The sequence below is a fragment of the Ambystoma mexicanum genome, chromosome 11 (assembly GCF_040938575.1).
Source record: "Ambystoma mexicanum isolate Mex_15411 chromosome 11, UKY_AmexF1_1, whole genome shotgun sequence".
NCBI lineage: Eukaryota > Metazoa > Chordata > Amphibia > Caudata > Ambystomatidae > Ambystoma > Ambystoma mexicanum.
In genome coordinates, this window is record NC_090934.1 from 1,343,890,633 (window position 1) to 1,343,903,711 (window position 13,079).

Sequence of the window (13,079 nt, forward strand, 5' to 3'; positions counted from 1 at the left end):
TTTATGTGGAGCTGATTAGGAAAAGGAAAAATGGGAAGACCTGAAAACACCAATTGCAGAGTAGAGGTCTTCTGACACAGAACTCTGTTCAAATGCTTCATTTTGAGGCTGCACCTTCTGGCAGGTGGAAGCATGAACCCAGGCTGCTGACCTCTTGACAACATTCTGGATCATAAGCAGGATCTGGAACGAGCCCTACCAGTATGGCTGCAATGCTAATTTCCTCTGGTACATGTGCAAGTACAACCAAAATCTGGGTTTGAGGTTGAATCAGGGACCATTGGCAGGTTCAGACAGGCCTTCCTTGTCCTACAGATAGAGGCATCTGAAAGCCTTTAAAACGGAGTTAGAATAGTTTTAAACAGTTCCATCCCCCAAATAACTATTGAGGGCCCAATTCAGAGGTGCATGCAAAAACACATAAGTTTTCATCCATGAAGGATGAACACTTTCTTCAGAAGCACCATATTCTGATGAGGCAGCTAATGTGGCAGTCTGGTCTGGGGTTGCTGCTGGTACTCTTGTTTAGAGGAGAATTGCCTAGTGTGATGCTGGAAATGCATCAGAGGGACAGGGCCTCTGAATCCTTGTCCTTTATTGCTTTATCATATATGTTCTGACTTGTTTTCCGCGCAGGAGTTCGTGTGGGACTCCTGGCGGTGTGGCTCTTCCTGTATTTGCTTTGGTGAACAATCCCTTGGGATACCCTTATGGCACCCATGGGTGGGAGTACGACCCTGTACTCTTAGTGTATTTTTTGTGGCACCTGTGGGTGGCCCACAGAGCAGGGTACGGGCTGGTCGCAGCTCTGTGCTGAATTGACATGTGCCCTGCGCATCCTCCATTTTGAGCTGCACAGGCCTTGTCATTGGAATCAGTGGATTCCTGATGGAGACAAGATAGCCCCCGTGGTCTCTTGCCGTCCATCGCCTGTTACCTTGGTTTTCTCAAAGTCCCGGAAAGCCCTGACTCTGTCCCTTCCCGCTGATTGACTGTTGAGTGGAAGTTCTACATATGGTAGTGTGGGGAAGTGCCGACCAGACTGGCTGGAGCCTTCCTAATGACCGTATGTTGTGGGTACGCCCGTGGGGTGGGACCTGGGTGAATGGAGTGTGTGACGAATGCACATTCTGTATTATGGCTGTCTAGTATCTGGTGATTGACACAATGACTGAGACAGCCCTGCCCGAAACTGGTATGAATGCAGTGTGTAATGCTGAATAGCAGAATACTTGTCCGAATCCACATTCTGTGGTGTGAGTGTCTGGATGGAGAAGAATGGCCTGAATGCACTGTGCGCCTGATTGGCTGACTGACTGCCTGAATGCCCTTCTGAGTGATTGGTTGCCGGAGTGTGACCCAGTGGAGTGAATGGGAGATTAACAGTATATCTGGGGGCCTCTCACTGCTAGAAATCATTCAGAAGCTGAAGTTGATACTTGATGCTTACTCTCGAAGCCGAGCCGGAAGAAGAAGGTGAATCACTGGTCCCTTCACTGTAATCTGAAAGCTTCTGTGTCTTGAAGAACTGATCCAAGAGAGGACCTGGTAAGGAGACCACTTCCCAAGCTACGAGGGACCATCGTGCACCAGCTGATCTTTGCCAAAGCTCCCTGGTAGACAGACAAACAAAAGGCTGCCGACCAGAGAAGGGGACCGCCAAGGAGAACGAAGAAAAGCACCAGACAGCCATCCACCGATGACGACCACTGTTGACGACCAGAGCCGCCGTGCTCCCATTTGCCTAAGAACATTTGATCCAAGGACTTTCTTGTTCATCATCGTCAACCACTTTCGTCCTCCCGGAGAAAGTCAAGGCCGTCGACGACCGAGGAGAATCCGCCAGTGGGTTTCCCGCCACAAGAAGACCTCATAGACGTCGACAAAGCCACTGAAGCCAGCCGTGGTCACGTCCCACTCTTCGACGCCAGACACCGACGACCCGACCGCCCTTGCTGGGCCAAAGGTCTTCACTAACAATTTTCGGGAACAAACCATCGTCATCGAGGTGCACCGCACGCGTCCCCTGTTGCAGGACGTTTTCAATCACTTGTCAACAAGCACTGCAAGGACAGAAGCTACTGGCTCAATGACATCGTTCACTCTTTCTTCATCTCGGAAGTTCGATGACCTGTGGCTCTTGCTTGAAAGGGAGCACACTCAAGAAGAGCCCATCGATTCCCTGACGAAGAATTCTACAACGCAAGGTACATTTGGGTTGCAGAACTATAGAACAAAATAAGACTCAATTAGACAATACATGGACTCGGCTTGTATGATAAATCTTTATTTACAGGTTGCCCAGGTGGGGGGATCCTCATACGGAACTGTGCCTAGTGGAAGGGGCTCAGTATTCTGCCAATTATCTAACTAACTTGTCTTCTTCATAAATCTATGGTTGATATCATTTTGCTGTGTTGATTCGTATGCTATTTGGGGCTGTCAGCCATGGTTGCATGTTACTGGAATCAGAGTAAGAGTGGTACCACCTAGAACTGTATATATTTACTATTTTAGAATTGTCGGAGCACAAAGTGTATTATTGTGATAGTGTATATAACATTGAACCTTATTTATCTAAAGACTGTGTTTTAACTAATAAAGTGTGTGGACATTCCTTTGTGGGTGCTTGGAGACTACACTGTACTTAAGAACCAGCCCGCATCACCTCCCGAGAAGCTAGGCCTTGATTGTTCGCCACGTTTACCAATATAGAGAATCTTGGCTGGGGTCCTCTGTGCCTCTCCTCTGCCATATAGAGAGCAGGTGTACAGACACCCCCCTTCCAGTGCATTTCCTTACACCCAGCATTTCAGTGCTGGACTGCCCCAGGGCAGGACAAAGACTGATATCCTTTGGATATTTCTCCTCTGTGAAAGATGGTGAGCTGAAGATTCTGGGTAAGGCTCTCGTAACCGGGACTAATGTCCGGCAGAGGGAATTCCCAGGAACCCCCTTGTTGCTGACATCAAAGCCACGAGTTTAGCATGAGCCCGATTTACTGTTCGACAACAGCCTTAGCAACCATGTGAAATGCTGGGCTGCAACTTTGAGGGGACTTGCTCTCAAGAGTACGGTTTTGGCACGGCAATAAGTGGAGTTAAAATACAACACCAGTGAGTTGCTGTTAAAGGCCAGGTCACACTTTTTCGTTTGTTAAAATGGCATTTCTGAGACTGCAGCACCACTTTTATGAAAGCTTAAGGAAACTTCCTTAAACTAGAAAAGTGTGAGTCTTTTACAAAATGCTTGCAGTGCCACTGGAGCATATATTTCTATGTATATGGTATTTTTATGCAGCTTTTGCTGATGGAAAGCACATTTCCCATCCGGTATTTACACCCACCCGAGAATGGTGGTCCTGGAAAATGGAGGGGAAAATGTCGGCTTTCAACACTATCATTTGCACGAGCTCTGAATAGGATCTTGAGACTGTATGCAGATGGGGGAGGGGTTGTAGCCATGCCCAAAAGGGTGGGCAGGTAATGTATATGGTAACAGCCGATGTTTTCTGTTTGGATTATTAAGTCTATGAAGCAGACCTAATGGCCAGTCTTCTGGGCACTTGAGACCACTGGAAATATTCAAGCCTTGCAAATCTCTCTGACCGGTAAAGTGTGTGCTTATGCCATTGTCTATAATCACATGAAGGTCAAATCCGGGAATACATTTTGGAAAAAGTTTCTTTGTGACTGTGTCAGAGTAAGCCTTATGGATTGCACCAAGGCAGCTCTTCCGCAGAATTTGAACTTGCAAGGATAAAGGCAGTCCTCATGTGAAAGACCAACAATTTACTCATGTAAATTTCCCACTTTGCAATTGATAAATGAAAGCATTGTACTTCATGATATCCCCTCCACACTAACACTAGCTTGATGTTTCAGGTTTCCAGCTGCTCCAGGAAAAGAATCAGTGGGGCAAGCACCTTTCAAGAGGAGCCCTCCGCCCCAGACTCTGGTCCACTTTCCCTTTGGCTATTAGTCTAACAATCATCTTCATTTCTGGAAGGACTTGAAAACCTGTCTCTTTCCTGGCTAATTAGCCATGTTCATATCCTTCTCTGCTCCCAGCACGAAGAGCAAAAAACCCCTTCAAATTGTAATTAGGGCCCATCTACAAATTGAATTGTACTTGGTGCCTTTTCATTAAGACATTGGCCACAGAAAGCTAAATTGGCACTCCAAAGAAATGATTGGATTAAAACAATGACGCTAAACGCAACAGATAAATTGTCCTTAAACAATATTGACGTAAGACCACTTCATCATCTGCCAGAGCATCTGAAGAAATCTCCATATAAGAACATCAGACATACTTTCTTAAGATTGCATCTGAATATTTTACCTACGAGACAAAGGCTAGTAATGATAAAACAAATACCTGAAGACTGTACATACTGTCGATTTTGTAAAGAGAAATCCGAAATTGAAACTTTATATCACATAATCATGAAGTGCACAGCGCTAAGTGAGCAAAGGAGCCTATTCAGAGACAGATGGTTATACCCAGGTGCTCCCTTAGACCCAGAACAAAGATGGATAAGAATACTAGCAGGAAATGACATAAAACTCATTATCACAATTATCAAATTTTGGGAAGCAATCATTATCAAGGACCCCTCGCTTGGACAGTGGACAGTAAAAATGGACCTGACACAATGGAAGAAATGAAGAGAAATAGTAGTACTAAAGTAAAAAGAAAGACAAAAGAATTATATATATTAATTATTTTTGTCTTTTTTCTTTTCTCGCTTTTTTTTGTCTTTGTTGTTTGTTCCTAAAAGTGTATGTGTATGGTTTGCTATATGATAGGAAATGAAAGGACAAAGAGAATGAAAAAGTTTACTTGTAAACTAAAACATTTAAATAAAAAAATAATAACTAAGACATTACAAAATTGTGTAGACTTAATTTATGAACAATTTATTTTCGAGACAATTTACACTTCGCTTCTAGCAGAAATTCCTGCATCAGTCATGGGCGGTTTGATTAGCAGGTAACATTAGGATGCAGACATACACATTCTCTGCAAGTAAGCACAAAAACAACATTTTTTAAAATACATTGTTTGACAAAAGTGTCCTGCTTTCTTACAGAAATCCCTGCTCAGGAGGGAGATTTTGAGACAAAAATTGATGAAATATATTTGTGCATCAACTTTGGGGTGTGCAAAATGTTAGGATGGTGGGTGCTAAAGAACAAACTTTTTGGGTTAGAAAAACCAACTGGAATTACTTCTCCTAAATATTGTGAGGGATCAGTAATGTGAGACTCACGACTGTGTTTAGTTTTCTCAGGATTAGACATTTTATTGTACACAATTATAATATAAACCCTAACTAACCCTACTAGGGGATTGCCTGCCTTGTCTCGGATCTATAGGAAAACCTAGCATTCACAATACTAACCCTCACACTAAACAACATAAATAAAAGGTTTAGAATAAACATAAATAAAAGGTTACCAAACACTGAGTGTCTTGGATGACTTCAAGTGGCCATGGGCAGATCTTGTTCCCCCAGGACTGCCCCAAAGTCAATTTCTTCTGAGGAACAAAAAGGTTTAACCAAAGTCTTCAAAAGTTCCAAAGAAAAAAAAGTTCACACACATAAAAAATCCACTTGGAAAAGTCTCTTCTATGCTTGATGAAAATATTCTCCTTTTACAGTTCCACAAACAAAATAAGGGCACCAATGGGGTTTCTTGGATGACTTCCTTCCAGGAAAGAATAGGAAAAGCTAAAGGCAAAAGTACCACTTCCACTTTTACAACAACATCTCTGATTCCAATTTCTGTGGTGTCTTTTATACACAGTTTATCAGGATACTTCTGCCTAAGGTTTGCTCTCTTCTTTATCCACATCCTTCTACTATAAAACTGTGAATGCAGGCTCCAGTGCCCCCCCCAGTTGGCTTCAGCTTCTACTTGTTCCAGCTGTAACATTTGTGACAAGAATATTGAAGACCACAGTTCTACTACTGCTACTACAACTTCTGAGATTAGGTATGTTTGTTGCTACAACTGCAGCTTCAAGATTAGGCAACTTCAACAAGACTTTTTTGACCTTACAGGTTGGCAAGGCACTCTTCTCTCTTGTTTGGCAAAAAAGGGCAGCCTCTTTGCCTTTCCTTCAGTCTTGAAGTGACCACAAAATCTGCTTCTAGCTTGTAGACCACTTCTTCTCCTTTCAAACAGTCTTAGCCATGCAGATTTTAAAACAACTTCTTTTAACAAGTACCCAGCTCCCTTCCCCAGATTCATAAACACCTTTCCTCCAGTGGGTACCCCAAAGCTGTTGTGCCACTCTTTCAGCTTTGGATGATCTTGTCACATTTAATTTATGGGACTCTTGGGTAACAATAACTTCAACAATTTTAGAACACTGGTGTATAGTTCTTTATTGAGCTGGACTCACTTTTATAGAGTTCACTCGGTGGGCTTGGGTAATACTGGTTCTTGCTTCAGCTTCCACCTCTTCTATGACTTCTGCTTCAGCTTTAAAAATGTTGCAAGATGTGGACTTCTTACTGAAAATGAAATTAGGCACACACGATTTCGTTTCACTCTTGAACTGCCATTTCAAAGAGCTCTGACCTGCTGACCGTTCCCACCTTTCGGTCAGCACTCAGCTTCCTAAGTATCAGGAAACATTGTCTCACGCGCTGCCTCTTTAAAGGATGCTTACAACACTTCAGGAAAGTCAGTTCTGCTTCAATTAAGCTACCGGCAATGTTCTCCGTATTAGGAGCTACGCGACCGATCGGCAACAAAGTAATGCTGATATTAGGGAAAGGCTTTTACTACACGCAAGCATTTTACATAAGTGCATGTTATATTTCCCTTAACAGAAAGACTTCCCACTTCTGCGATTAACTTTTACTTGCTTAGATGTATGCGTGAGTGCAGTTAAAGCTGGCTACAGTACCGTCAAGGTGTTTCTGTTGTTCAGGAATCCGGAGCGTCCTTTTCCAAAAACCCAATTACGACAACTGCAGGCTGCTGCTGTCTCCCGCAATGGTTTCTTTGCCTGCTACTACTGCGGGAACTCTTGGTATCCACACCATTCTGCTGCATGGGTGTCTCTAATATGGCCTCATCAAGAGAGAGCCTTCTACTCCCCAGTTTCCCTCGGCTTGCTTCTGCACACAGGCCTTGGGAGAATGCACGACTTTAGCTCTGCATTCACAGAAATTAGGTGAACCTGTAAAGACTGCCCGTTACTTCCAGTCCCTTCCACTGCTGCCACAGCCAAGCAGGGTCTGTGAGCAAAGGACCAACTCGGAGCCTGCAAGTGAAATCGGCCCCTCCTCTGCTCCAGCGTCCCTTCTGTGGTCACACATCCTTGTGAACTGCCAGCGTTGTGCTCTGCTTCTTCTGCTTCTGCCGACTTTCCAGCTTCTGCTCCAGCTTCTCACTACTTCTTCTCTCTGCAGACTTTATGGCACTCAGATGGGCTAATTGGTTTCAGGTACAGGCTCTTAGGACTAATTGCCCATGTCTCTAATTATTTAAAAGGTTTTAAAATGGAGTTCTTTCTCATGATATTAAGAGAGGAATTATAAGGTGTAGCCCTTTGAGCGATAGCTGGGGCAGGAAAGATCACATGTTCACCATTCCTGTTGGAATACCTTGGATATTGCGGGGGACATGGGAATTTAGGGTTATAAAAGATTGGTTCCTTGGGTTCAACACGTTGGGTTTAACACGAAGTGGAGTCATTCCTTCAGGTGTTACCTGTTCACCAATTCCTCCTCTAAGTCTGGGTCAACGCTACCCCTCTTTATAGAAAAATACTGGGTCTCACCCTGTGCAATCTGCCCTCCTCCCTGGGCCTGGTCTCCACCCAGGTGCTCCATTGGATCAGGAAGTGTCTGCCCTCTCCTGGGCACCTGGGAGGAGACTCTAAACAGGGTTTAGTGGGGGATCCACAGGATTCTCCACATAATGTAGACAACTGTCTTACTTTATGGAGTGCTTAAAGCCCATTCTAATGCCAGCAGGTTAGCATAGCCTCCCATCAGCTTCCTAATCCTCACTCCATGTAGGCTTCCTTTGAGTTTCTAATAGTAAATGAATCTGACCAATGGATTTTTACAGGGAAATGGAATCTATCCTATCAAAGGGCTCATTGTTCTCCTGCCTAATGTTGGAAGGTGTGCAATGGAGACTTGCAAATGGAACTTGTACCAGCCTCTTAAGATCCAGTATCTCTGAGGGGTGGGGTGTATGTGTATGTGTGGTCTTTCCCCACAAACACTGATATCTACCTCTTTGGGCCATGTTTGTTTAGATTCACCTCAATAATTTACCTCTCCCCACAACTCCTTATTCCTGTCCTAGTTCTAGGCTTCCATGAATTCAATGAGTATCACCATCTGTCTATTTTGAATGGGCAAGCAGGGAACCCTCAAACAAAATATCATTGCAATAGCCAAAGAGGTTCACCAGACTATAGTTTGTTTGCTTCATGTAGCACAGGATTGTGGGCCATGCTGCCACATGTAATCATGAAATGGGGTCCTTGTTTTCTTGCTATAAGGAACTCGGGATGGCATTCTCGTAAGCTAAGAACCTCTCAAAGGGTTAGTATTATTAATTGAGTACTTAGATCGCTTGTGAAACATAGCACTGCTTCTTGTACATAGATGGAACCCAGGAAATAGAATTTTTTGTTTGTACAGCTAACCCATTTCACCTCTCACACACCGCACCTTTGCAACATAGCACCCCGTACCATGAGGCAAGGCTTTCCCAAAATGTGTTCCTAAATCAATTTCTCATCCTGCCTGATTGTAACTACATATTTTGACATAGCAACCCGTACCATGAGGTGAGGCTTTCCCAAAGTGTGTTCATAAATTAATTTCGCATCTTACCTGATTGTAACTGCATATTTTGACATAGCACTCCGTATCATGAGGTGAGGCTTTCCCAAAGTGCATTCCTAAAATGTAAAATGTACTTGCATCTTCAACATACGATGACTGTAACCTGTTCACTGTAAGAAATAAATGTAACCAATTTCTTAAGCTAAAAAGTGCCTAGATGCTTCTGGGTTTTGTGCGCTATACAAGAGACAAAAATAAAATAAACTTAGCGGAAGGCACAGGCTCACTCCACACACCCTGCACTTGCATATAACACACACTATTGCACATCACCTCTGCCATAAGAAGCCACTTCTAACAACCAACATTTGAACTGTAGCCTCCCACATAACTATCTCCTTAAACACAATCCTCCTTTAGTCCATAGTATATCTCAGCCACACCCATACACACAACATTTAGACATGTGTGACTACCAGGGTCTTGGCCACCCTCGCATAAATTTAATGGCTGAACTGCACACACGCATAGTAGCACCTCCCAAATTCTCCCACATTTTTGGACTCCGGTCCCTCGAGGGTGTTCAACCAAAAGCATATTGGGACCAAAATGATGGTAAAAGGCGCTGTAGCAAGTAACACAATGAATGAAAGCATCCATGCAGGGGTCAAACTTGGCAACTCTATAGGGAAGCAGATGTATACTTACAAAGTCATAGACCACAGTTTTAGTCCAAAAGAGTGATGTAGCAAGAGGGTGGTTAAGACAAGACAATAACTTAGCATCCACTAAACAACTTGAGGTTGGACACCTGTGGGGACACAGTCCTCAAAACAAGAACTATGGTGAGTTGTGCAGCGATCACCAAGGGCAGAATGTAATCTTACCTTAAATCAAATATGCTATTACTGAACGGATCATCTGGAACTCACTTGGTGCACATTCACGTACGGCTGCAACACAATTTTTTTTATCACCCTCAATTTCTAATTCAATGTCTTGCAAGCATGGACCAATTTATACAGGAACCTATTAGCCCAATGCCCACAGGGTGTAATTAACGGTCACACCAGCACCCATGCTTTCCTCACGATACGTTCTTGCAAGCCACAAGACATCGCTTTACTCGTAAAGCACCATGATATCCGCAACCTTGTCTACTTTATGCCTAGGAAACGCATCTCCATGCCTGCTTAATGATCATGAAATCTGGCATCCAGCCAGCTTAATGTTCATATTAGCTAGCCTGGCCACATCGCACAGTGATACAATTGCATAGCAAACACCCTCCCCAGATGCTATTTTCAAACTTGTTGCACAGCCTGCCACACTGTGAGCAGCAACATTGTAACCAGAGAGTCGGATCACATCCTGTGCTGTGAATTGTCTGCATATGTTCTGGCCTCACGATCCCACACAACCCCTTCACAGCCCCACACCATTCACCCAGGATATTCAACACACGTCCAACCCCTCACGGTCCTAATGCCACCAGTATCACGGCAGGACCTACCTTGAGACAGGCACATTAACAGACTGTCGCGTAAACACAGGACTTGGCAACCGTCACATGATTATCTAATCTCTCTGTGCTATTTCTCAAGTCAGAGTTCGACCTACTACATGGTAGAAACTGCTACATCTTCACTTACTAGTTCATTGCAATTACCAAAGCATAAAATGTGGCTCTCATACTCACTAGGAGCCCTGTTGACGACCACACCATGGCATCTGCACGCTCAATCACCTCTCCACGGGCCGTCCGCTCCAACCAGCCACAGTGTGACAGTATGTTTAGGTTATTATCTGGGTCTCGGACCTTTACCTAATATAATCAGTGTGATATAGCAAACATACTTTTCCTCCTCAGAAGCACTATCCAGTGCACAGTACTGCGCCAGGCAACACGCGCCCACGGTAGCAAATGCACACGACATATCCTCACTTGGTAAGCTATCCCAACTCTATTCACAATAGTTTACTCGTGCAAGAAACCCTTCATACATACTAGCATTGACATTCTTTCTTTCCCTCTCTCTTTTCTCCTTGGTGCATGCTGCTTCTCCCTTTGCCTTGTGGACAATGTCCACAACTATTTATTTAAAAAAAAATTAAATTGATGATGTAAATATGCTTTTATGATTTGAACACCACCCTGTCACTCATGTCACCGGATGCACATTTTGTATAAACTTACACCCACATGGGCATAGTTTGGTCCTATGTTATGCGACACTTGTGTTGGACTCAGCATCCATTCAAAATGTAACAACTACTATTTGATGGATGACAACCACAACCTTGATAAAGACCCTTGAGTGGTCGAAACACGAGTCAGCAGTTTCAGTAACATTAAAGACCTAATGGCACAAACGGAACCAACAGGCTCCCGTTTTTATTGAATTGAGACCCAACATGCCAACTGAAAATCCTATTTAAGACTGCATATGAACTCTGTGCGTAGCGCCAATATCCTAGGAATCCCAAACTCATCCTGTAACTCTTTGCCTGGGGCACTGAGCACTGCCCCATTGGATTCTTACAACAGGCTGCTAGTACGCACCAATCAGAAGTAGATAAATTCAGCGCGGTAGCCATATTTTCCCAGTACTCTCACACCCTCTACTAATCTTACCATTCATCCTAAAATTCTCAGGTGCAGTCAGGTACCTGGAGTCCATTCTTGGAGAATGGAATGTAATCATTTAATTTGCGAGTGTCCTTTTATTTAAGTTGGCCTTTGACCCGCAGCAAATGGTAGCCATGCAGACAATAGAAAGGCTTCAGGTGCAAGACATATCAAGAGAGTCAAGAGATAGACTAAATCAGCAGTTGTTGTCCACATTATGTGAGCACAGTCCAGCCAGCGCATGGATTCAGCAATCATGACTCAAACCTTCCTATAGAGCAACTGTGCCATGGGAAGGGGTTGCCTTCAGCAGAATGCTCACAGCTGAAGAGGCTATCAAGCACTGGTCATATATCCAGCGCAGGTCAGGTTAAGTAATCTAATAGCATGGTCTGATTATGGCATGCCCATCCAAACACTAACTGTATCCTATACCTATAACGTTTCAGGAAGACCCCAGGTCTGGCTTTCATGGGAAAATCTTCCCGCTGTGCCTCGCTGAACCAAATTGAATTTAGGGCCCATGGAGGGTAGCGCGTCATGCAGTTGGATGGGAAACAGAATAACTCCGTAATCCAAAAATCAATTATCTAAATCAGGGAGTTACAACGGACATCAACGGACTTTGCACAGCATTGACTCTAAGCATTTCCTAAAAAACAATACTTTTATAGTAAAAACCTGTCATACGTGACGTCACACTACATGGCAAATAAGAAAAACCTACGTGGGATTGTGGCTGGGTCAAGGGGAACATCTAAGTATACTTTCTATGAGGGAGTGGGTGGTGGTTGGGTCTCTATAGTCAGGTGGACAACTCATGCCCACCCCTAGTCCAAGTCATGTTTGATAGCTATTAGAAACACGGTACTCCATTGGCTCTCCTACTATAAGGCCCTTCATTATATAATTGGTTGCCGCCTTCGTGCCATGTCTGGAACATTCGGCTCACTAGCAGCACGTAAGCTCATACCCAGGTGCCAGGGGGTGAACTTGACTTCACCTCTCCGCCCAATTAGCCCCACATCTCTCATTGCCTATGCCTTCTGCCATGAAGATTGTCTCTGAACTTGGCCTTGCAATGTATTCTAGTCTCTGGGAATATAAGGAAGTACGGGCACACGCTTATCAGGTCTGGGACATCTAGTTTAAGCTCTATTTTCCTCCTCGACTCACGTGACAGAAGACCATAATTCGGCCCATTTTATAGCATTTAATTTGCTTGCATTAATAAAACTTGGCACTCATGGTGTTCTTTCTTTGCACCTTGGCTGCCTTCAGTCTTGACATCATGCCAGACAGCCCTTTTCGTTTCTTGCATGCTCCCAGCTAATTCTCTGCTGCGACACAGCTTGCGATCCTTTTTTCTCCGTGGGTATGAGTTTACTAAAATTGTGACACCAATGTCCAGCTTCTATAGAATGGCGGCTTTGCCTGCAGTCTATTCACTAGGTATAGCCAGCTTTTAAGACTACTTGATTTACTTGCGTTGCGGCATCTGTACAGTTATCGAACGATTGGCATTTTCTGCAGTGCTCTTCACATGTACAATCTTCGTTTGTACATGAAAGTTTACATTATTCTTAACTTTGTCATCAGTTTCCATAAGATCCATACATCCTT

At 43.9% G+C, this 13,079-nt stretch overlaps 1 long non-coding RNA gene across 1 annotated transcript in view; it reads left to right on the plus strand.

The window, feature by feature from the left end:
- LOC138504399 (uncharacterized) overlaps positions 1 to 4,896 on the plus strand; it is a 38,965-nt gene extending 34,069 nt beyond the window's left edge. The window contains exon 3 of the long non-coding RNA XR_011279837.1: positions 3,885 to 4,896. This is a non-coding gene — a long non-coding RNA (uncharacterized lncRNA). The remainder of the gene's footprint in view (positions 1 to 3,884) is intronic.
- The last annotated feature ends 8,183 nt before the right edge of the window (positions 4,897 to 13,079 follow it).